This window comes from Artibeus jamaicensis, unplaced genomic scaffold (genome assembly GCF_021234435.1).
Source record: "Artibeus jamaicensis isolate MK-2021 breed Jamaican fruit bat unplaced genomic scaffold, CSHL_Jam_final contig_76, whole genome shotgun sequence".
NCBI lineage: Eukaryota > Metazoa > Chordata > Mammalia > Chiroptera > Phyllostomidae > Artibeus > Artibeus jamaicensis.
In genome coordinates this window covers 26,087,162-26,109,057 of record NW_026521954.1, presented here as the reverse complement: position 1 = coordinate 26,109,057, position 21,896 = coordinate 26,087,162, and positions in this window count along the sequence as shown.

Here is a 21,896-nt window from a genome sequence, read left to right as displayed (position 1 = left end):
GCAGAAGTGGGGTAGGGTGGCCCATGCACCTCCAAGCACGAGGCCCCTGGAGGGCAGACCCGGGAGAGGATGCCGTGCTTGGGGCTCCATTCGGAGAGACAGACCGGTGCGAGGGGCGCACCCTAGCCCCGAGAAGGGGGACGCGCTTCCCGATTCTGGGGGTGTTAGGGCCGAGGCGGGAGGGCCGGCGGCCGGTGTGGGGGCCGGCAAGGTACGCTGAGGGGCCTCTGGGGTAGGGGAGCCCCAGCCGGGAACTGCGGGTCGCCCCGGGGCCTCGCCACCACCTGGAATGGTGCCTGGCGGGAAGGCGCCGACCCGCACCCCCTCGGCGGTGCCCCCGGCGCTCGGCCTGCGGGGCCGCGGTACCCTCCTCGTCTAGATTCCCCAAGGCGGCCTCCGCCTCCCGTCCTCCCTCTTCGCGTTCTTTCTCTCCTCCCGCGGCGCCCAGCATTCGACCCGAGCGTCCGTCCCCGCTGACCGCGGTCCCCCTTCGCCACATTTCCCTCTCCACGACACGATTTCTCCCCGCTTCGGCCCGGCCCGGGACGGCTCTCTGCCGAGACGTCTCCTGGACTCAGGCGCGCCGATTCCCTGCGTCGCCGCGGTTGGCTGGGGGAAGTCGGCGTCTCCGCTTTGCTTCCTAAGCCCGCGCCTGCCCCGCTGGGGCCCTGGAACCGGACTGGTCCCCTCTCCGGGCATGAGATTCCCGGGAGGCAGGTGAGGGTGACGACGCCCAGGCCCGGGGCTGCCCAAGCCTGAAGGGGAGAAACTGGCACCGGCGCCTGCTCTGCGGCTCGCGGGTCCCGCGGACCTCCTCGCGCAGCGCGCCTGCCCTTTCGGGACCTTCCAGCGGCGGCCGCGGAGCGCCCGGCCCCCGCCCCGCGGTCCTTCCGGCCCCGCCCCCACCCTGCTCGCCGGCGCCCGCGCCCCCTCCCCGCCCCCCGCCGGGCTCACCTGGCGTCTCGCAGGCGTCTGGGAGTCTAGCTCGGCCTTCGCGCCCCGCCCCTCGGTTCTCACCTCGCCCCTTCCCGCTCCCCGTTCCCCCCGCCTTTTCCTTTTCCGCTCCGGCTCCGCACGCAGTATCCGCCCGGCCTCCACGCGGGCACCCAGAGAAGGGCGCCGAGCTCAAGCCGAGGGCAGGGACTGGGGCGGGAGAGAGGGGAGGTGCCCACCGGGGTCCCCGAAGGCTTCTGGTAGGAGGCAGTATTAACCCCAAAGGCCAGAGAAGAGTGAGGCTTGAGGCACGAAGGCGGACAGCCTGCGGTTGCCTGGCGCCACGACTTTTGGAGCGGCAGCCCCCCTTGGCTCTCTGCCGTGGGGCCCTCCGGCGGGCACCCTCCTGTGCGTAGGGCACCCCCTTTTCACTCTTCCCTCCCGGAAACGTGGGGCGCGGAGTTAAGGTGGCGCGGCGTGGGGAGAATCACTTCGCCCTTCTGCTCTCCGGCCGCCCATCCGTGGAATGGGTAGGTAGCCTGGGCGAAGGTAGCGCGACCTAATTAATGACAAGGGCGCAGGCTCAGGGCGAGCCGCCCCGCACGCGGCCTTCCGTGCCCCTCGCAGCGCCCCCCACAGGCCGGGAACCGGTGAGATGAGACGCTCAACCCACAGGCTGCGCGCGCGTGGACTGGGCCGGCTCATCTGCCGTGCTGGTCCGGGGTGCAGTCACACCGCTGCCCCACCCCCACTCGCGCGCACAGTCAGGCTCTCACTGGCACTTCAGCCGGGACAATCACGCTTGGTGCACCTGAGGGTGCCCACGCAGCGCATCCCCAAAGGCCTGCGCATGCACCAGCAACAGCCCTCCTGGTCACCGCGGCACCCCGAGACCCCGCAGACGCCTTCAGCACCGTCTGTCCGCAGCCCTCGAGAGGGTGCAAGCTTCCACTCCCCCCCCCGCCCCCTCACACAGAAACCTGCCCCTGTCACGGCCCCAGTGGAGGTGTCCACATGCCTGTGTCCCCACTCCCTGCCACAGGCAACTCTGCCTCTCAGACCCGGCCAGAAAACTGGCGCCTGGTTCAGTATCCAGAAGTGGACACAGATCCTGGCCCAGGGCCTTGCCCCCCACCCCTGAGTGGGGGGTGGCCCCTACCCCACCCACATCACATTAGCCTGTCTTGGAGCTGGGAGGTGATCCAGTGGTTTATTCGAATTGTCTCAACTCCCCTCAGCAACCTGGGTGGGGGTGATGTCCCCAGTTACGAATGAGGACCAAGGTCCACGTCCAGCCCCAGATCACAAACACCACTCCTCCGAGAGGATGGGGGTCCAGCTGTCTTCCCAACGGGTGAAGGACTAGAGCCCAGCCCAGCCCAGCCGGCTCCCTTGAGGCTCCTCTCCCCACGTTTTCCTTCCCCGACCTGGGTTCCCCCAGGCACGGGTGTCTCAGCCGCTATCCTGTGCCCCAGACTTTGCCTCGGAAGGCCCGCACTGTGGAGTGCCTTCCCGGGAATTGTGTAAGGCCCGCTGGGATGCCTGGGACCACGGTGGCCTTAGTGGGGCCCCAGAGGGCCATGTGGGGCCGGCAGGGACCCGTGTGGGTGGCAGGACCGGAGAGACTGGGCAGCGGGAATGACGCTGGAGTGCGGATCCCTGGTGATTCAAACCGTTTGTGCAGACAGGGTTCCCTCGAACATACTCCATGGCTGGAGACCGCGGGGACAGCCTCTGAGCCGCCTCCTGTACCCATTTTACAGGCAAACCCAGTGTGGCCCCAACACGGGGGAAGCCAGTCGCCTCCCGCCTCTTCCCTCTGCTCCCGAACCCAGCCAAGGTGGCCTTGGGAACAGAGGGCAGGCCCTAGCCCACATGGGTGCCCCGGTGTTGAAGGGAAGGGAGTGGGAGACCCAAGGGGGAGCTGAGTCCGTGAGGGTGCCCACCTTCCGCTTGGTGTCATTTAATCTGCCCCCTGCCCAGGACTCCCAAGGAACTCCCCTCTGAAAGTCGGGTTCTCTCCAAGGGTCTGGCAGAGGGACACACTCAGGACTGGACCGCAGGTCCCCAGGACCTCAGCCAGTCCGAGTCCGGACTTGCTGTCCTTAACAGCAAGGGGACTGGTGTCCGTCCCGCCCGTGCGTGGGGCCACCACCTCTCAACGGCTGGGAGAGAAGCCGGCCCGCGGCCGAGGCGGTGCGCTCATGGTGTGTTCCCTGCTGAGCATCCGCCTGGGTAGGAGGCCCTCTCTGTCCGTCCGGCACAGGCCCGGCCTCCTCCGGCTCGCAGCGGCTCGACCGGGCGCCTGGGACCCGGGGCCCAGGAAGTGCGGGGCCGGCCGGCCAACCGCACCCGGCGGGGCGCAGCCCCCGCTGCACGGGCTGGTGCCTTTGGCCAAGTTCGTTCTGCCTCCGCGTCTCCGCCTGGGCTTCTAGCCCCTTCCGTGGCCCCCGTTCCCGCCCGCGCCCCTTTCCCGGAGCCGCTCGGGGCTGTAGCTCCACGCCGAACCGCAGCGTCAGCACATCCGGGCCTCATTCCCTTTGGTCTGAATTAGTTTCTTAAATCGCGAAAATCCATTTCCCCAAATGGGCGGGAGCTCGCTTCCCGGGGTGGGGGTGGGGGCGTCGGCCCTGCTACCCCCACCTTCGCCCCCACCCGCAGCCCCCGAGGCCCAGCATTGATCCCGCATCTTGTGTACATCGCATTAGTCCTAATGGTTTAGCTGATGATTCAATTTCTTTTTCGCTAAAAGCCGACCCTCGGTCCTCACCCCGCCTCCGCCTCCGCCTCTCCCGGCCACGCAGGCCCCTCCGCGGCGCGCCTGCGGCCCGCGCTCCCCGGACCTGCTGGGCCCTAGAGACGCGGCTCTCGGAACCCGGGGCCGGGCGCCGCGCTGACGGCGTTCCTGCCTCCAAAGGAGCGCGACCCGGGGGCAGGGGTGGACTCGGTCCGGGGAGGGGGCTGCGGAGGGCACCTGGGGCCCCCTGGCGCGTAAAATGCAGATCTTAGACCGGAGTCCAGTGGAAACACCGAGTGTCTCTCCTCCCTGCAGACTCAGACGCGGGCAGGACCATGGACTGACACAGAAGCTGTCGGGAGGGCGCTCCACGCGCTCTCGGGAGGCTCCCGGGGCCCCCGCTGCCAAGTCCACCCGCGGGCGGCGCGTCCGGAGGCCGGGCTCCAGGTCACCCATTACTTCGGAGCAGAGCCCGGCTGTTCGCAGAGCCCCCTGGCCCCCGCGCTCCCTCCTTGGTCTCCAGCCTGGGGACCGTCCGGGCCTGCGGAGGGTAGACGCCCGCCGACCTTGGGGAAGCTGCGACCCGGAGGGCCCGGCCCTGGGCGGTGGAGGGCCTGCCGCCTTCCCGCTACACCCCGTCTGACTTCACACCGAAACGCTGTCCGCTCTCGTTTCTCTAGAAACCTGAGAAAATCCAGGCAAGAAGAAAAAAAAAAAAAAGAAAGAAAGAAAAGGCACCACTATGAGGCTAAATCTGACTACGCGGAGATAGCCAGAGTGTGCACGAGTTTGTTTTCTCTCCAAGTTCCTTTATTCAGAAGAGGCGCCACACCCGAAGGGCGCAGAGCGCGAACTGGTAACAGGTAGCCGGCGCAGGGCCTCCTCCCTCCCTGAGCGCGGGGGAAAAGTGACCTTCGCCGGAAAGTGCCACGGCGCGGACAGCTCGGCCGGTGAGTTCGGACAAACGTGCAGACCGAGTAGCTGCCATCCGAACCCTTTTTTCCTTTTTTGGATTAGGAAAGGAAAATGTTCACATAAATGTCTACGAGGTTGACTTTGGACACCCACTGTACCTTCCTCTTCCTCCTCCATTTTATTAAACGTAACCAGAGTTATTCATGCGCACAATTTAAAATGTCCTCTATTTCCATTAAACAAAAACACACACCGGAATACCCGCGCCCCAGCTGCCACAGGAGAACCCCCTGCCCACCCTGACTCTGTTTCCAAACGTCGGGGGTCTGCTGCTGCTCCCGGTGGCCTGGGGGCGCAGAACAGAGGCTCAGACACGGATGGTGCGGGCCACGTGGCAGGCAGCGCGCGGCCCTCGCCTCCCGCCCCCGCAGACCAGCCGAGACCGCCGCACTCACAGCGCCGCCCTCCCGTAACCGCCCTTCCGGCTGGGAGGGAGCTGGGATCCCAGTTTCGCTCTCTTACTCCTCCCCCCTCTTTTTTTTCCATTTTTAAAATTTAGTTATTTTTCAAGTACAGTTTTTTGTCTATTTCTCCCATCCCAGCTCACCCTGCCCCGTGCTCCCCACCTCCCTCCCATTTCCACCCCCCTCAGTTACTGTCCCTGCGTCCTTTATACTTGTTCCTCTAATCCTTTCCCCCTTTCCTCTCCCTGTGCGCGCCATTTATCCGTCTCCCAAGCCCCTTCCAGCCTGCTGCTCCCCCAGAGACGCCTCGCTAGCGACGCGGAGGCCAGGGCCTGCGGGCGCTTCCATTTCCAGTCCTGCGGATCCCGGTTTCCGAGGCCGGATTCTGCCTCCGCCCGAAGGCCAGGCCCTCTGCCCCCCCCCCCCCCGGCCCCCCCCCCCCCCCCCGGCAGCTCCGGAGCAAGGACGCATTCATCTGTGGGTGCCATTCCCAAAGGCTTTTCAGCCTCCTCTGTGGCTCCCGGGGCACTTGCCCCTCTGCTCCACACCCCGGGAGGAGCAGATTGGGTGTGCCAAGCACCTGCTCTGAATTTAGGAGGGTTCTGCAGGAACTCGGTCCCTGGCCCAGGACTTCCCCACAGTGAACTCCCTACTGGCTGCCGTGAAACCTCGTTTAAGGAGGGTGTGGGTACAGTGAACCTCCCTTATCTGGGTCAGGACCCCTTCACATGGGGGTTCACTGGGTAGCCCAGGCTGCTAGGTGACCCCTTCCCCACCCACCCTCCCTCCCCTTGAGGGTCCCTGTTGTTTTTTGCCTGCCTTACAAGGCTGGGGGGTCTTGGGGGCAGGGGGACCCCGGCCCCTGCACTGCATGGTCCTTCATGAATGGTGGTGGAATAAATGGTGGACAAGATCCTGGGTAGTCCCCACAGCAGCCACACTATGTGGGCGAGGCCCAGGCGGCCACTTAGTCGGGGATTAAATCCGAATCCAAAAGGCCAGCCTATGGTTGGTTCTCCAGGCTGCACCAGCCACAGGGAGGGAGCTGAGCTCCAGGGGGAGCCAAGGGGTCCCTCCGTGGGAGGCCAAGGGGCGCGGTGCCGGAGGGTGGCTGCCTGGTGGGCAGGGACTCACTGTTCTGCCCAAGGGTCTGGTTCCTGACCTCACACAGCTCCTGGGGGTGGGGGTGGGGGTCGAGGGCCAGGCCCCTCAGTGAGCGAGCCTTGCTCTCTGAGATTACCCCATGCTCTACATTGGTAGATTTACCTCAGGACGTCAGATGCATCTCTTACTGCGGCTGTGTCTTCAGAGTCTGAAGTTTGCTGGATCACATTGGAATTGTTGTTTTTTTACTTTATGTCCCATTTTTAAAAACTCGTTTGGAGAAGTAATACATGTTTTTCTTCATAGTGTTCTTAGGTATTGTGTTAGGGCTCTCCAGGGAAAAGGACCAATGGAAGGCCTACTCGGAGGCGTTAATTATCCTGCGTACAGTGTTTCTTGCATCTTCAATAAACGTCTCTCTTTTTCATGGTGCGTGGCTGGATACTTTCTGGACCTGTGATGGTGATTCGCGTCGGTCCTGAGCAGAAGCTCTCCCACCTGTTGGGGCTCCAGTCTTTGTTCTTGAGGCCTTCGACTGCTGGGGTGCGGCCCACCCACGCCGTGGCGTGTTAACTCCACGCCCCGCCCCCGACTGAAGTGCTGATCTCGGCTGGCAGACACCTTCCCAGCAACATGCAGGTGGCGTCTGATCCGCGAGCCAAGTTGGTGCAGGCGGCAGCCTCCCGGGTGTTCAGGCCTCCGTGTGCGTCCTAACCGGTCTCTCCTCACAGAGCAGCGACAGGCCCTGGCACCGGCATTTTACTGGCACGGAGTGACGTGTGGGTGAACCGAGCAGCGTCCATGAGTCTTGGGCCCTTCAAACCAGAGGGTCCCCAGGTGCAGGCTCCGTTTGGAGTCTCGCCACTGGGGAGCAGGCCCGGCCCTGTGCGACCTGGTCTCATGGCCTGGCACAGCCCCCCAGCCATCTCCCCACCATACGGCAGGGCCCTGGAGGGCAGGGGGGCGTGTGGTCATGTCCAGCTCCCCAGGCCCCACCAAAGGCTGAGCCAGTACAGGGCAGGAAGTGGGGGCTGGTTTCTCTCACTCTGTCCTGGTGGTGGCATCGGAGGGCGGTGGGAGGGAGTGGCCACAAGACTGGCTCACGATGCACACCTGTGCTCACCTCAGGGGGTTAAAGATGGGAGTGCGGGATGGAAAAGCATGGAAAGGCTACAGATGTGCTGAAGGCATGTCTGGCCCCAGGCAGGGGCAGGGTGTGGGGTCGTACCCTCCCCTCTTGATTCTCACCAGTGAACCCTTCTGGGTTCTGCGGGCCTCTCAGCTCCTGACCACACTTCCCAGGCTCCCCTGCAGCCCCTGGCCTGGTCCTGTGGCGAGGCTCTGACCAGTGGGCGTGGGGAGAAGCGCTATGTGCAACCCCAGATCTTTCTCCTGAAGGAAGTTGGGTGACCCTTGCACCCTTCTCCCCAATTCCTGGCTGCCTGAGACACGGTTGAAATGTCAGACACAGACTTGTCGCCTGGCGGAGCCTCAGAGAGGAGGAGCGGGTGCGGGAGGGCTGCCCACCCCTGGACCTCCCACCAGCTTGCATTTTTATGTGTCTCGTGTAAGCCGCCCTGACCTGGTTTCTGTTTAGGAAACTGAGTCAATATTCCTACTAATACGAGAGGCCTTTCCAAGGGGGGCCAGTCGGCGTCTGCGTTTGACTATGGGTGACCGAGTACTGAGCACAGCCTGCAGCTGGGCAAGCCCAGGGCTTGTGTGGTCTCTGCAAAGGCACCACGGACCCAGGGGCCCCTCCTGCTTTTTTTGTTTGCCATCTTAATACATGGGTCCTGTCCTCCAGTCACAAGACAGCTGCCGAGGCTCCAGCCCTCATATCTTTGTCCCATTCAGGAAGAAGGTAAGGGGCCTCCTCCCAGCTTTTAGGGACGCTTCTTAAAAGAGGCCCCTCCCACTGACTTCTGCCTTCATCTCTTTGGCCACCTGGTCTTCCAAAGTGGTTTTAATAACTAAAGCAGAGGGGAGGGGGATTCGGAGGAACTAGGAGGCACTGCCCAGAGAAGGTTGTGCGCCATGGCTCCAAATCAGCAGCAAGATCAGGACTTTTCAAAAACCTTCTGTAGGGACCGGTATCCCTGGTTCTGCCTCAGCTCCGGTCCAGGCAGCGGGGTGGGTGTGCCCAGTCCCCACACCCAGGCCTGGGAAAGGCTCTGGGGCACCAATCCAAAGGTGGCGACCCGTGAAGCAGGGTGGTGCAGGGCAGGGGAGTCAGGCACCCCTGCTGTGTGGCTTAGGGGGGAGGCCCTTGACCTCTCTGAGCTGCCACTTCCCCCCTCAGCTCCTGCTGGAGGGGGGCCACAGGAGATAACACTGTGTGAGCACCTCTCCACCATGTGGGGCACAGCAGGTGCTGAAGGTGAGGCAGCTGGCGCTGGGGCAGCTGCTCTGTGACTGCAGGCAGTGGAGCCAACGCCCGGGCGTGGGGCGGGGACTCAGGCATCCCCGGCCAGTTCCACTCCTTCCCTGGAGCCCTGCGCCTTGGACGGCTGCCCTGCTGGGTGAGCCCATCTGTTACTTTGTTACAAATCGCCGCTCAGTTGGCTTAACCCGAGGCCTGTTACCGGCAGTGATTGCCCATTGCTCTCCACACCCACATCCCCAGAGACGGGAGGGAGGGCCCCAGAAAGCTCTCATGGGGGCCAAAGTCACCCCTCTCAGCACCTGGGGGTGCCAGGCCCCCCTCCGGAGAGCCAGCTCCACGTAGACATCCCGTCTGTCTCCTAAGGCCTCAGAGGACAGTCTCCTTGCAACAGGCTGTGGGTTCCAGGACCTGGCCTGCTGTGACCAGACCCTCTGGCCTGGCCTCAGGGCGGCTGTGGGGGACCCTGGGTGGCCCCCCACTGCCCCGGGGAGTGCTGTCCTCAGGAAGTGTCGCTGACCCAGAGTGCTGGTCGCCCATGCTGGTCGCCCACCCCAGTGGGGAGCGCGGACAGCCCCTCAGACCTGGAGCAGGCCCGGGGACGCAGAGCTGTACCAAGGCCCACCTCTCTGTGCCCGTCCAGGGCCTCGGGTCTCTCGGGCCTGGATCGGGGCCGGGAGACGTGAGGCCAGGGTGAGGCGCCCCTGTTGGGTGGGCAGCGGGGGGCCCCAGGCTGCCTCCCACAGACTGGCTGAGTCCCAGGAGGCGGACGGAGGCCGGCGGGCACAGACGTGTGCAGATGTCCGTCTGAAGTCCCCTGGCCCTGTCTGCCCTCACCCACCTCCCAGACGCTCAGCACGTTCTCCCTGTCCCCCGTTTGGCACCTGGCCCTGGAGGGGCCTCTTCCAGGAAATGTGGGCAGAATGTGGCGGGTGGGAGGCTGGAGCAGTGGAGACCGGCCAGGGAGGGCCAGGGAGACCGGGGACCCGGAGCTGGGCCTTGCCCGGAGGTCACACCCTTTACCCCCAGCCTGCGAGTGTTCACCCACCGGACCCGTGCAGCAGGGGCCAGGGCTGAGGAGCCTTGTCTGGCACCTGGAGCTGGGAGCAGGGTTAAGTGACAAGCTGAGGACCACAAAAGGGACTGGCTGGTCTCTGCACAGCCTCCAGGAAAGGGGCTAGTCAGCCTCGAGGCCACTTGGAGTCCCCGTCCTTCTGCTACTGCCAAGTGGGGGAGGGGGAAGGTGGGGGGCAACAAGATGGCAGCCGTGTGGGGGAGGGACTGGGCCAGACGTGGGCCTGGTGGGAGTTCAGCCGGGGACTCCAGGTGGACCTGGGCCACAGCCACTGTGTGAGTTCCCTGGGGCTGCCAGAAAAACCAGAACCGATTCTCCCGTGGTCTGGACGCCAGGAGTCCGGATCAGGGTGTAGGCAGAGCCGGGAGAAGAGGCTGCTGGGGCTCATCCTGCCCCTGCAGCTCCTGCTGCTCCTGCTCCAGTCCTCCGGCTGCCCTCCCCCTGGGTCTCCGTGACGTCCCTCTTCTCTCTGGGTGTGTCTGTGCCCACATTCCTGTCCTTGTAGGGCACAGTCACACGGGAGCAGGGCACCCCAATGGCCGCCCTTACAGCCCACAAGCAGATTCCCACTGCCGAATTCTTCCAAACATACTAGTAACCTGCTACTTCCAGTGACTGAGTGTCGGGTTTCAGATTTAGCACTCGGGTCCTCGGTAGCACTGGCCACATCTGCCCTGTCACCCAGGGCTCTGGCTGCCCTACGGGGCCAGGGCTAAGCCTGCGCCAGCTGCTGTGAAACCCGGCTGGGAGGGGCTCCGCCTGCAGACTCCGCTCCGGCTCCTGAATTCCATTTCTTTATTTCTGTGCAGAGTGTTTACAGAGTGCTGGTTGTATACAGGACCTTGTGAGGAGCGGGTAGAGGTGGAACCAGCCCCACGGCCCCAAGTTCGAATCGGTTCTATGAGCTCCTTGGGAGCCTCAGTTCCCACATCTGTGACCCAGAGGCCCTCACCGCTGAGTTCCCGTGTGGCAAGGCCACACGCTCGGCCCCTGAGGCCCGTGCTCCCTCGGTCCTGCCCTGGCTCCCAGAGCGGGGGCTGTGTGAGGAGGGTGGCACCCACTGACCAAAGTGGCTGCTACAGATGTGGCTTCACCCTAGACAGGCTTTCCTGAGCCATGTTGCCCCAGGACCCTCGTGGTCCTCAGGGCGAGTGGGGGCCTCGGGCTGTGGACGCTGTGCTCATGTGTTCTTGGTACACCTGCTGTCACGTGAGACTCAGCAGAAGTTTTCTTTTTTGTTTTGTTTTAATTGCAGGGTCCAGTTTGAGCCGATGTGGCGGGTCAGGAGGCTGCAGGATGAGCTGACACCCGGTGCAGACGTGACCAGTGCCCCCGGTACCACCTCGTTCTTCTCCCCGCCAGGCACACAGAGGACCGGCCCCTGAGCCGTGCCATGTGAGTGGGCTGGTGGCGGACGGGGGCAGGACTTGCACCCGGTCACTGCGTCGGGAGCCCAGGCTTTAACTGCCACACAGTGAGGGCTCACTTGGTGGCCTTTACCATGGGGGCAAGAGGGCATAAACACCATCACCCTTACTATTATTATCATCTTCGCTGCCGTCATCCTTATCCCTGTCACCACCACCATCATTGTCATCATCATCACCATCATCATCGTCACCACCATCGTTATCGCCATTGTGATGGCACCTGGACAGGTCACTGAGCTCTTCCTCTGGGCGCAGGCCCGGACCTGTGCATCAGGTGTCTCTCCTGCTCCAACTGTCCAACTGTCCTGCAACTGCCCTGAGGCTGGGGGAGGCGCGGTCACCGCCCACAGCGCCCACGGAGCCGTGACTCTGGCCTGCTGAATTCTCATCTCTGTCTTGCCTGGTCCCCCACCTGCCGTACAGACATGTGGACATAGGGCCAGATGTCAGGGCTGGGGTGAAGCCCTGGCCAGAGATGAGGGCTGGTGCAGTGGTCCCCAGACTGTGGCCTCCGGGAAGAGAGCTCCGGAGAACCCCGAGACAGAGCCTGGAGGCCAGGCCCCCGGCGTGAAGCCATCCTGGATGGGGGCAAGGGTTGGGGAGGACCATGGCTGACCCTATCAATTAGTGCAATTAGCTGCTGGGAGCGAGGCCCGGGCGCTGATTGCCTGGCGGCCGGCTGCGGTGCTCAGTGATGGGTCAGTGGTGTGTGGCAGCCACTGCAGGGGCGGCCTTCCCCTCCTGGGGTCAAGGCCAAGTATCAGGGATGGCTCCTTTCCCCAGGGCAGCTCAGCTCTCCACAGTGGCACATCGCCCCTCCCTTTTGCCCCTTCCCACTCCCCAGGACTAAGAAAGCTGGCAGGCAAAGGTCATGGTCTCAAGTGTCCTGAGGTGCCTTAGTCAGGTCCTGGGGAGTTCTTTCTTTTCTTTCTTTCTTTCTTTCTTTTTAATATTTGTGTTTATTTTGGAATTTTATTTTTTTATTTTAAAGATTTTATTTATTTATCTTTAGAGAGGAAGGGAAGGAGAGAAGGAGAGAAATATCAATGTATGGTTGCCTCTCGTGAGTCCCCTGCCGGGAACTGGCCTGCAACCCAGGCATGTGCCCTGACTGGGAATCAAACCTCGATCGTGTGGTTTGCAGGCCCGAGCTCAATCCACTGAGCTACACCAGCCAGGGGGAGTCCTTTCTTGTGATAAGTTGGTCAAGCTCTGGGGGCTTAGGTCTGCTCTGTCCAGCAAGTACCAGATCTGGCGGAGTCCTTGGTAAAGACGTCCCCTCCTTGCCTCTCCTGAACTGGACCTACTACCCTTTTAGGAGGCCGTGACCTGCAGTTTCCAGCCCACCCAGAATATTCATTTGTCTTCGTCTGGCCCTTATTCACCTGGCTGATCCCAGGGGGAAAAGGTGGGGCGGGGGCAGGGCATTGGACTTTCTCCTGAGGGCAATGGGAAGCCATGGATGGGTTTGTGCTATAGAACAGTCCCTGGCCGGTGGTGGGGGGCTGGGAGGAGGAGCTTGGGAGGGATGGGGAGCCTGGTAGGAGGGCGTGTCCCAAGTCTGGCCCGGGGTGGGAGGGAGCAGGAGGAGGTACAGGTGTGCTAGACTTTAGGTGGGAGTGCGGTCAGCTCCCACACCTCAGGGGTGTCCCACAGAGGGCGGAGGGGTGGACATCCTTACCCCAACTCCCCAGGTGCTGGGGAAGGGCCGCTAGAAGGGTGTTGACCCCCTCGGCCCCCCTCAGCACAGAGACGTAGCTCCCAACCAGGGAAACCGGCTGAGAAACTGGAGGGGACAAGGCCGAGCGATGGACAGGGTCCCAACAGAACAGGTGACGGGGTGGCCTAGACTAAGGAGCAGGTCAGAAGAAGTGACCGAGGAGGGTTTGAGTGGCCTGGCTGACCGGCAGGAACGCAGGGTGAGGAAGGACTCCCTGTGTCCACCTCTCAGGGCTGCCCTGCCCTCCCGCAGGAGGAACAGGCTCTGCCCCCACACAAGGAAGAGGCCGCCCCTGCACAGGGAGCAAGCTCCGCCCTCCTGCAAAAGGAACTGGCACGTCACTGAGGTCCCAGGGGTGCGCGGCCGCTGGGAGTGGGCAGGGCTCTAATTTTCAGGCCACCGGAGTCTGATGAGATGCCACAGGCCAGCACTTCCCAGACTCCCCCATGCCCAGAACCAGCTGGGATCTCACTAAAATGCCGATTCCGAAGGGGAAGGTCTGGGGCCTGAGACTCTGCTGTGTGACAAGTTCCCAGGGGACACCCAGACTGCCGGCCCAGGGACCACACTCCGAGGGTGGGGTGACAGCCTCAGCGGTGGGCTCGGACAGCCGGGCCGCCCGGAAGCCTGACCTTCTGGAAGCACCGCCGGGGAACCTCTGCTTCTCCTTCTGGCTCTGGAACTGACCGGCCATGCGAGAGTGGAAAGGCCTTGCCCATCTCCGCTCTGCAGGGGGTTGAGCCCGCACCCGAGGGTGTATTTACTGATTTCTTTGGAGAGAGAGGAAGAGAGAGAGAGAAACATCCGTTGGTTGTCTCTTGCCTGCGCCCAAACCAGGGGACTACCTACCTTTTGGTGTATGGGGACAGCACTCCAACTAATGAGCCATCCGGCCAGGACAAGTTTGGAATTTTTTTAAAAGTTTTTTTAGTATGCTATTTATTTATTTTTAGAGAGGGGGAAGGGAGGTAGAAAGAGAGGGAGAGAAATGTCACTGTACGTTTGCCTCTCGAGCACCCCAACTGGGGACCTGGCCCGAAACCCAGGCAAATGCTCGGACTGGGAATTGAACCAGTGATTTTCGGTTCGCAGACTGGTGCTCAATGCACCGAGCCACACCAGCCAGGACCAGATCTGAGGCTTTTCAGTAGGGCAAACAATAGGCTGGGCCCAAACCCCAAGCCGCCAGAACCCTACAGTTCAGGCGACAGCGAAGCCAGCATCCAGCTCTGGGGCGGTGCCTTCCCGCCGGGCAGTGTTCCTGCGTGACCCCGAATCTAGCAAACGCTGTTCCCACTTTCCACATGGGGACACTGAGGCCCTGAGAGCAGAGGTCCCTGCAGGAACTACCTGTCACCCGGCTTTTTGGTGGCAGAGGCCGGCTTTGAACCTGCGTTGGCATGCCGCAAGCCCTTGGATTTCCCTACGTTGAACTGACTCCGTGTTACGTTATCTCAGGATAAAATAAAACTTTCACACAGTGAAGGATGAGAGTGAAAAGGGCCTGAACTTCTAAATCCAGAGAACCATCGTCCTCAGGCCGAGGCAGCGTCTGTGGTCTTTGATGACCGGCTTCCCCCCAAGTTTTTTTTTTGTGAACTGATGAGAAAGTCTCATTCTCTGCAGTGTGAGGGCGAGTCTGGAAACAATAACATCAGCATCCTCGTAATTAGCCCTTGAGTCGTTCCTCCCTCTGCATGTCCCCTCTGGTCCCAGCCCCGCCCTGCTCCTTGCACACTCTTACTTGCACAAACCTGAACAATTTTTGACAAGATTTTTGAGTTTTGTCAGATGTGAACTGTTAAGATTTAATTGAAAAAATGAACAGAACGCAGCCGCCGTTTCGAAGGAAGTGACCCAGAACCAATTAGAATTGAGTAACAATTGACCATTCAGCACTGAAATCCGTGTTGGGAGGGTCCGATTAAAGCCGCTTCAATTTCACCTCTCCCTCATTCCTGAACTTAACGTATCCTGAGTGGGAGGCTTCTCTGCTCCCCCCCCTCCGGCCCCGCCCAGGCCATTTCCCTGGTTTTAGAGGTGAAGTTCAGCTGGCAGGTTTTTCGAGGGAGAGGGTGCTGGCTGGCTGACACCGCCTGGCCCGAGACGGTGCACAGCCCAGGTTACTAGCTTGAAAAAACGGGTCAGACCGCGTGGCGTTCCTGCCCAATTGCAGCTGACAGGCCCACAGGAACCCGCGGGGCCACAAAGAGGCCTTTCATCTGGAGACAGCACAGCACATAATTGCTCATTCTCTCCTCCTTCGCCTCTCCTTCTCTGCCGGGGGCGTGTTCCCGGACAAAGCGGGGCTTCCTGCAGGCGACTTCTTAATCCTTCACGCTGGATGCTTCTGGGGAAGCGGTGGCTGAGCGAACCTGGCCTGGCGTAGTGGGCGTGGTGCCCTGAGCATAGTAGGTGCTTGTTAAAGGCGGCGGAAGTGGCCTTTGGTCCATGAGCTCTGTTTTCTGCACAAGAGCAGCAGCCCAGACCCGATCTGTGCAGTCAGTTCTGCTCCGTTCCAGCCCCCTGTCCGCCGAGTTCCCCTCGGGCTCGGAGTCTTGCCGTCCTCTCCGGGGCCTGCTGGGGCTGAAGCCCTTCTCATTCGGCCCTGAGGCCTGGCCACCTTCTCTCCCCAGCTCCTGGCCACTGCCACATCTTCCGAGCACATGCTTGCTCCTAAGAGACTGAGGCTCAGCAAGGTCAGTGGGCTGGCTGAGCAGAGCACGGGGCCTGGAATCTGCTCGGCCCCATGGGTGTGTCTGCCCTCCCCTCCCAGGTACCTCCAGCTGCCTGTTCTCCAATGTTGGTTCCTGGGGGTTCTAGAAGCAGGCCCCTGCCCCAGGCCCTTCCCTGTCTTATCCCGGGGGAGGTGGGCAGCCGGAGCCCAGCCCTGTGCGGTCTGCATTAGACTCTACGGGTTGTGGTAGGTATAACATCAGCACTGAGGGCTCACTCTCGCTGCTGTGGGTGGTTCATCATTATATTTAATGCCACCGTGAGGGGATGTCCTAGAGTCAGTGACATCCAGGCCAACCTTGTCACCATTTGCATTCTCGCCATCACCCCCAAACACTTTGTGGACCCATTTCTTTTCAATCCCAGACGTTGAGTGAGACCCCACCCTGCTTTGCGAGTAATCACAGAACAGCACATGACACACAAAGATGCCCCACCAGGGGTCGGATGCACAGGGTCCTTCAGGGTGTATTAGAGGAGTCACTCTCAGACCTTTGGTGTCTCAGACGGGGTCCCCGGAAGCAGATGCTGAGACAAGGACCAGTGGATAGACGCTCACCCAGGGGGTGGACAGGAAACAGAGCAGGGTGTAGGGAGGCAAAGGGAACCCAGGCCTCCTATGGGCAACCGTGAGGGGGGTTCGGGGCTGGGGCTTTGCCGGCTAGTTCCTGCCAGCTCGGCCCGAAGTCAGGGTGTGTGGGAACACGGGTTCCCTAGCACTTCTGATCGCCTGCCCTGCTCTCGGGTGGAGGAGAGACCAGCAGACAGAGCACATCCCCAGGCAGAGGGGCTGCTGGCAGGTGGCAGTTGGGGACACTGAGGCAGCTGAGCGAGGAAGCACGAGTCAGTTCTCCCTTCAATTCAGAGATGGCAGGGGCGGCCCATCCCCCTCAGCTGTGTAACCTTGGCCCACTGCGGTGCCCCTCCAAGTTCAGCAGACCCGGGCAATGGGAAGGAGTGGACTCCTCCTGAAGCTCCTTAGAGGCTTGGACGAGCCCCGTGGGTAAACTTCCTGGTCCTAGGAAGGCTGTTGCTAAGAGCACACACAGCATGCTGTAGCTGGAATAGGGACTGGGCCTCGTTCTAGGGGAAGAGACTTCAGAACCTAGGAGCACTGTGGCAGGGAAGAGGTGTCACACACATTCTGTGTGGCCCCGAGGACAGTGCTGAGGACTGCAAAGGGAGACACCCACTTCACCTGCATTTCTGGGAAGACAGACTGCTGGTGGAAGAAGCAGGGTGCTCTGTGAGGTAGTGAGCTCTCCATCCCTGGAGGTGTGTAAGAGGCTGAGTGTTGATGTTAACTTTCCTCAGTTGTGTGGAGAGCTCCAAGCCCTACATGGTGGTGGTAGACAGGGGTGGCAGGACAGAATGCCCTTTAAGATGTTTTCCAGCTCAGAGAGCCTAGAATTTCATGGGTCTGTGAGGGGCCGAGCCCTGCAAACGTGCTCCTCATCTGACACACTGCATCCGTGACTCCTTGCGGCTCCCCAGACAGAGTGCAGCAGCTGGGGCCTGGTCTGAATTAGTGGGGTGTTTAGGGGGAGATTCTGGCTTCAGCCTGAATGATCTGCTGAGTGGTGACCCGGAGCCTTGACGGGAGAGGGGCCGCCAGCCAGCGGTGTCCTGGGCCTCAGACGGTGAGGAAAGCAGAGAGGAGTCTGCCGGGCTGAGTTGGGGATGAGCCTGGGGGTCTGTGGGAGTCTGGCCAAGCGGCAGCTCCTGGTTGTGGGGGTGCCCTGGGCACAGATCCTAGGGGAAGAGTACTCGGGGTGAAGGGGCCACCTGTGCACCTCATGTTGGCTTTGGCCAACATGGACTGTCTGAGCTCTTGGGCCAGGTTGCAAGTTCAGGTCCCGAAAACTCCCTGCACGTCTCTGCCTTCCCTGGGGGGTTCCCAGGAAAAGTATCCGCAGATGAGGCCCTTGAACCCGTCCCTTTCTGGGAGGGACCGGCCAAGGACACGCTCGGCTGGGGTTCTCTTGTGGCTCCTGGGCTCAGCCGAGCAGATGCAGGACGATCAGACCAAGGGGCCCCACGGCGCCGTCCTTCCTGTCCACTATTGGTGTTGTCCATTATTGTATAAGCATCGTCACAACGCCACACTAAACCAGGGCACAGGCCACCCAAGGGAGCGGTGGGGGTGCCAGGCCTTGGGGAGGCAGAGGTGGGCAGGCTGACGTGGCCCAGCTGGCCCTGGGGGCCCTGGAGAGTTCGCGGCGAGCAGGCGATACATTCATTCACTTGCTTGTTCACTCAGCAGGCACCTCTGCCGGGCGGTGCGCCTAGTGAGGCACAGTAATTGACACCAATTGATGACTGTTAGGCACCTAGTGATTGATAAGACCTCACGATCCCTGTGCAATCTACCATGCGGACGCATGTGGGGTCCACCACACCTGCGCATTTACAGCTGTCGGTGCAGACTGCTCCCGCCGCCTGGGCCAGCGCAAGCCCTGGACTCAACAGGGCGCTGTGAATGCCGTCCCAGGTCCCTAATGTCACTCCCTACCACTGTCCTGGAGGGGTCCCGAGGATGGAGAGTGACCCCCAGGTGCTCCCTCCGGGCTGCCCGTCTTTCCTCTCTACAGAATTCAAGTGAAGAAGCCCCCCCCCCACTTATCCAAGACGGTCAGTGTGTGCCAGCCTGGGGGGCCACAGAGGGGTCCTGGGGTGGCCCCGACACCTGCCGGCACCCGGCCAATCAAATCACTAAATTCATGTCACTCAGCTGGGATTCGGCCTCCATCATTTGCCTGCTGCCCAGCCTGAACAAGTTCGTAAACTCATGGGCCTCAGTTTACCCATCTGTAAGGCAGAAAACAGAGCTTTGCTTCCTGGAGTTTTGAGAGGATAAAGGGGTTAATTGTGCTTCTAGAGAGGTGCTCGGCACGGTCATTTACTGAGTTTAATTCAGGCCCCGGAGACGGAGGCAGATGGAGGCAGAGCCCAGCACCCACATCTCCTGGCTTCCCAACTTCTGGGCCCTGGAAACCCACATGCTGGTGTGCGATTCCCAGGCAGGAGAATCTCGGTGGCTCCCGCCCCCACCGAAGGCTTCCCATCCTGGGGGGATCGGGCCAGCCCGCCTCCTCCGGGCTGCAGGGGAGGGTGGGCTGGGGAGAAGAAAGGCCCGAAATTGTATCCTTTCGGCCTCGGGTCGGGGGAGCAGACCGCACATTTTCTCCACCGTCAAAACCCCTGTAGGATTTTCTTGAAGTTCAGTTTCAGATCATATGGCTGAACATTTGGAACTTTTTAAACGGAAATTGTAGAAAAAATGAAAAGTATTTTAGTCTCGGAACACAATACCTTCCTGGCAGGGAGCCACAGGAGAAAGCTGGACGCTGGAGGAAAAAAAAATGGCTGTAATTGTCAATCTGGATTAATCTGGACCTTCTTCCGCTGAACCTCGTGCTGGGCTGAGCGGCTAATCGGGACGTGGGAGCCGCTGTCCTTGGCAGCTGTGCCGAGGCTCCTGCCCGCCCTGCACGGCAGCTAATTTTCTGATCACATTTCCTTACGAGTTCGGTTTAATGGAGCCGTGGAGCCCCGGCCAAGAAGAAAGCGCAAGGGTAACGTGCGTGTCCTGTGTACAGTGTGTCAAGGTGGGAATGTCACAGCTCTCTGTCAGGGGCTCAGTGGGTGACAGGTCTGGAGACACCTGGGCGGCCCCGGGGAGGCATCGATTGGAGCTGGCGTGGGCGGGGGGCTGCAGCGGCCCGGGCCCCGTGCACGTGTGGGGGCTCTTTGGAGGTGCTGGCTTAGTTACTCCTCCCTGGCCAGGGAGGGTCTCCATGTCCCCATTGCACAGACCCTGAAACTGAGGAGCAGAGCTTGCACGGAGCTGGTGGGAGCCCTTCCTGGCCCCATGCCACTCCAGGCCCGTCGTCTCTGACCCCCAATCTGCCTGTCCTGTGTCCTTTCTCTCCCCCACGTCCCCTCCTCCCTAGGAGCCCTCGGGCCCAGGGTCTCCTCCCGGAGGTAGGTGTCAGCGCCCACAGGCAGGGCAGAACCTGGTGGAGGGCGGGACCGTCACATGGCAGGTCAGAGGGAGGCGGAGGCCCCTTCCCGCGTCCTGGGCCCGCCCTTACACTGGGGCAAGCGCACCCTTTCCTGCTGACTCGCTGGCCTCTGCAGGTGTGGGGGGGCCAGCTGGGCTGGGGCGTTCGGGTTCCAGCCTTCGTGGGCGCCGACTCTGGGTAAACCCTGCTCCGCCACTCCTGCCTCCTTCCCCACACTCTGGGTGGCAGTCCTGCCCCTGGGCCAGGGACAGCCACCTGGTATCAGCTGGAGGGGCCTCCCTTGTTGCCAACCAAGGTCAGTGCCCTCCCCAGCCACCCTTCATTAGCAAGTGGGCATCTTGCTGAGTCAGCAGGGACCTCCTCACGGCTGCTGTTCAGGGTCACTAGGTCCCTGGAGAATGTGGCTGGGGGCAGCTTGCCGTCAACAGCAGCCATTGTCCACGCCTGCTGCCGGACGCGGTCAGCCCAGGCCCATCTGGACAGGGCAGGGGGCGTGACCTCAGCCGAGATGTCCTGCCAAGACCAACAAGGGGGGCACAGATGGCGTCATCGGGAGCCAGGCCCTCCAGGGCCTGTCCTCACCACCCCCTGTGTCCCGAGGGGAGGAACTTCCTAAGGGAGGGCCTGGGCCGGCTTGTAGATGGGGGGTGATGGGGCTGCCCCACCCCACGCGGACCCATAACTCTGTGCTCTGCACCTCCAACCACTGAGCCAGCTCAGCCCCCATCACGTCCCCATTCGAGATGTCAACCCAGCCTCCCTCCCGACCTCCCCTGCCTCCTCTGACCTTCCCAACTCCCCCTGCAAAATTCACTCCTGAGCTCTGTCGTCCAGTGAACCAGCACGATGGCTGATGTGTCCTCGGGCCCCAAGGGCACAGGGCTCCCTGCGGACAGGAGCGACACCCGGGTCAGCAGGAGGTCCGTGCTGGCCCAGCGCCCAGAAAGTCAGCTCACAGGAACCCCATTTCCCGAGAGCTCCCCGCAGCACCTCGGCGCAAGGACACACTTTCTCGAGCCTTCCCTCGACCCAGGTGCTGCCCTCCAGGCAGGGATGATGCCGGGTTTGCTTCTCGTACTTTCTGTATTTCAAGAGATAAACTTACAGGCTCAGCCGGAGGCCCCACTCCCCACTGCCTGCCCTCCTCTCCTCCCTGCCCCAGGTCACCCATGTCCTACCTACGTGGCTTCAGAGGCTTTAGCTTCGTGAGTGCGTGCGTGGACGGCAGGCAAGGTTGGTGTGGGTGTTTACGGCACTGACGCGCAATCCGGCCGTTGGCCCTTTCCCATAACCCCTCGGCCCGCCGGGGCTGTCGGTGGAACAGAGCTGCCCGAGCGCCTGCCCGCACAGCCCAGTGTCCCCTTGTGCGGGCAGGCGCAAGGGTGGCTGTGTCACTGGCGAAGAAACGGAGGCTCAGGGAGGCGAGGGGCTGGCACACACTCACAGGCCAGGCGGGCAGAGGGGGGCCTTAGAGCTGGCCTGGCTGCGGAGGCCACCCTCCGTCCACAGGCTGCAGAGAATCTCCTGGAAGGGTGGCAACGCTACGTCACCCGCTACCATGGCCCCACTGGCTCCGACTGAGCTGAGCTCTGCCCAGGTGTCAGGCCTGACCCAGCTGGCCTGGTCCCCCTTCCTGTTCCCTGAGCAAGGTCCAGGTGCTCCCGAGGCACCTTGGTCCAGGTTGTCCCCTCCCTGTGCTCCCTCTTCTCGCACGCCTCCCCCTCTTTCTAAGCCCCAGCTGAAATGCTCCCACCCAGTGCATCAGCTTCCAGTTACAAGGGACCAAACGGGACTCCACGGTCAGCTGAGGACCCAGGGCAGGGCCCCCAAGACCCAGGGCAGGGCCCCTGAGACTGTCCCCACCACAGCTCAGCTCCACTCGCCAGCAGGCTGAGGAGCTACTACTGCTGGGACGTCCATGTGACGCACAGACTGACCCGACCCCCAGGCCAGGGAGCACCCTCCTTGCGGGGATGGACCTCTTCCGGGGACAGGAGCTCAAGTCTGTGCCCTGGGCAGAGAGATGGGGCGCGTCCTGAATCGGCCCGGCCTGCGGCTGGAGCCGTGCTCATCCCTGCGGGACACAGGCCGTCCACGCCCCGTGTGCATGTGTGTGGCGCTGCCCCGGTGCGCGCCCGCCTGCCGTGGTCCACTTGTCTCGGTGCGCCAGGTCCTTGTCCTGTCCCTGATCAGGTTACAGCCAGTGACAGCTCGGAGGTGCTGCCCCTGGGGGCTCATGTGGGCAGAGAGAACAGATTGCTCTGCGGCCTGACACTGCCTCCCTGCTCCTTGGGGACCGACCTGGGGCAGGCAGTGTCACTGGAGACCCCGGCAGCCCTGGAATCCCACAGGAAGGACATCGGCTCCCAGGGCA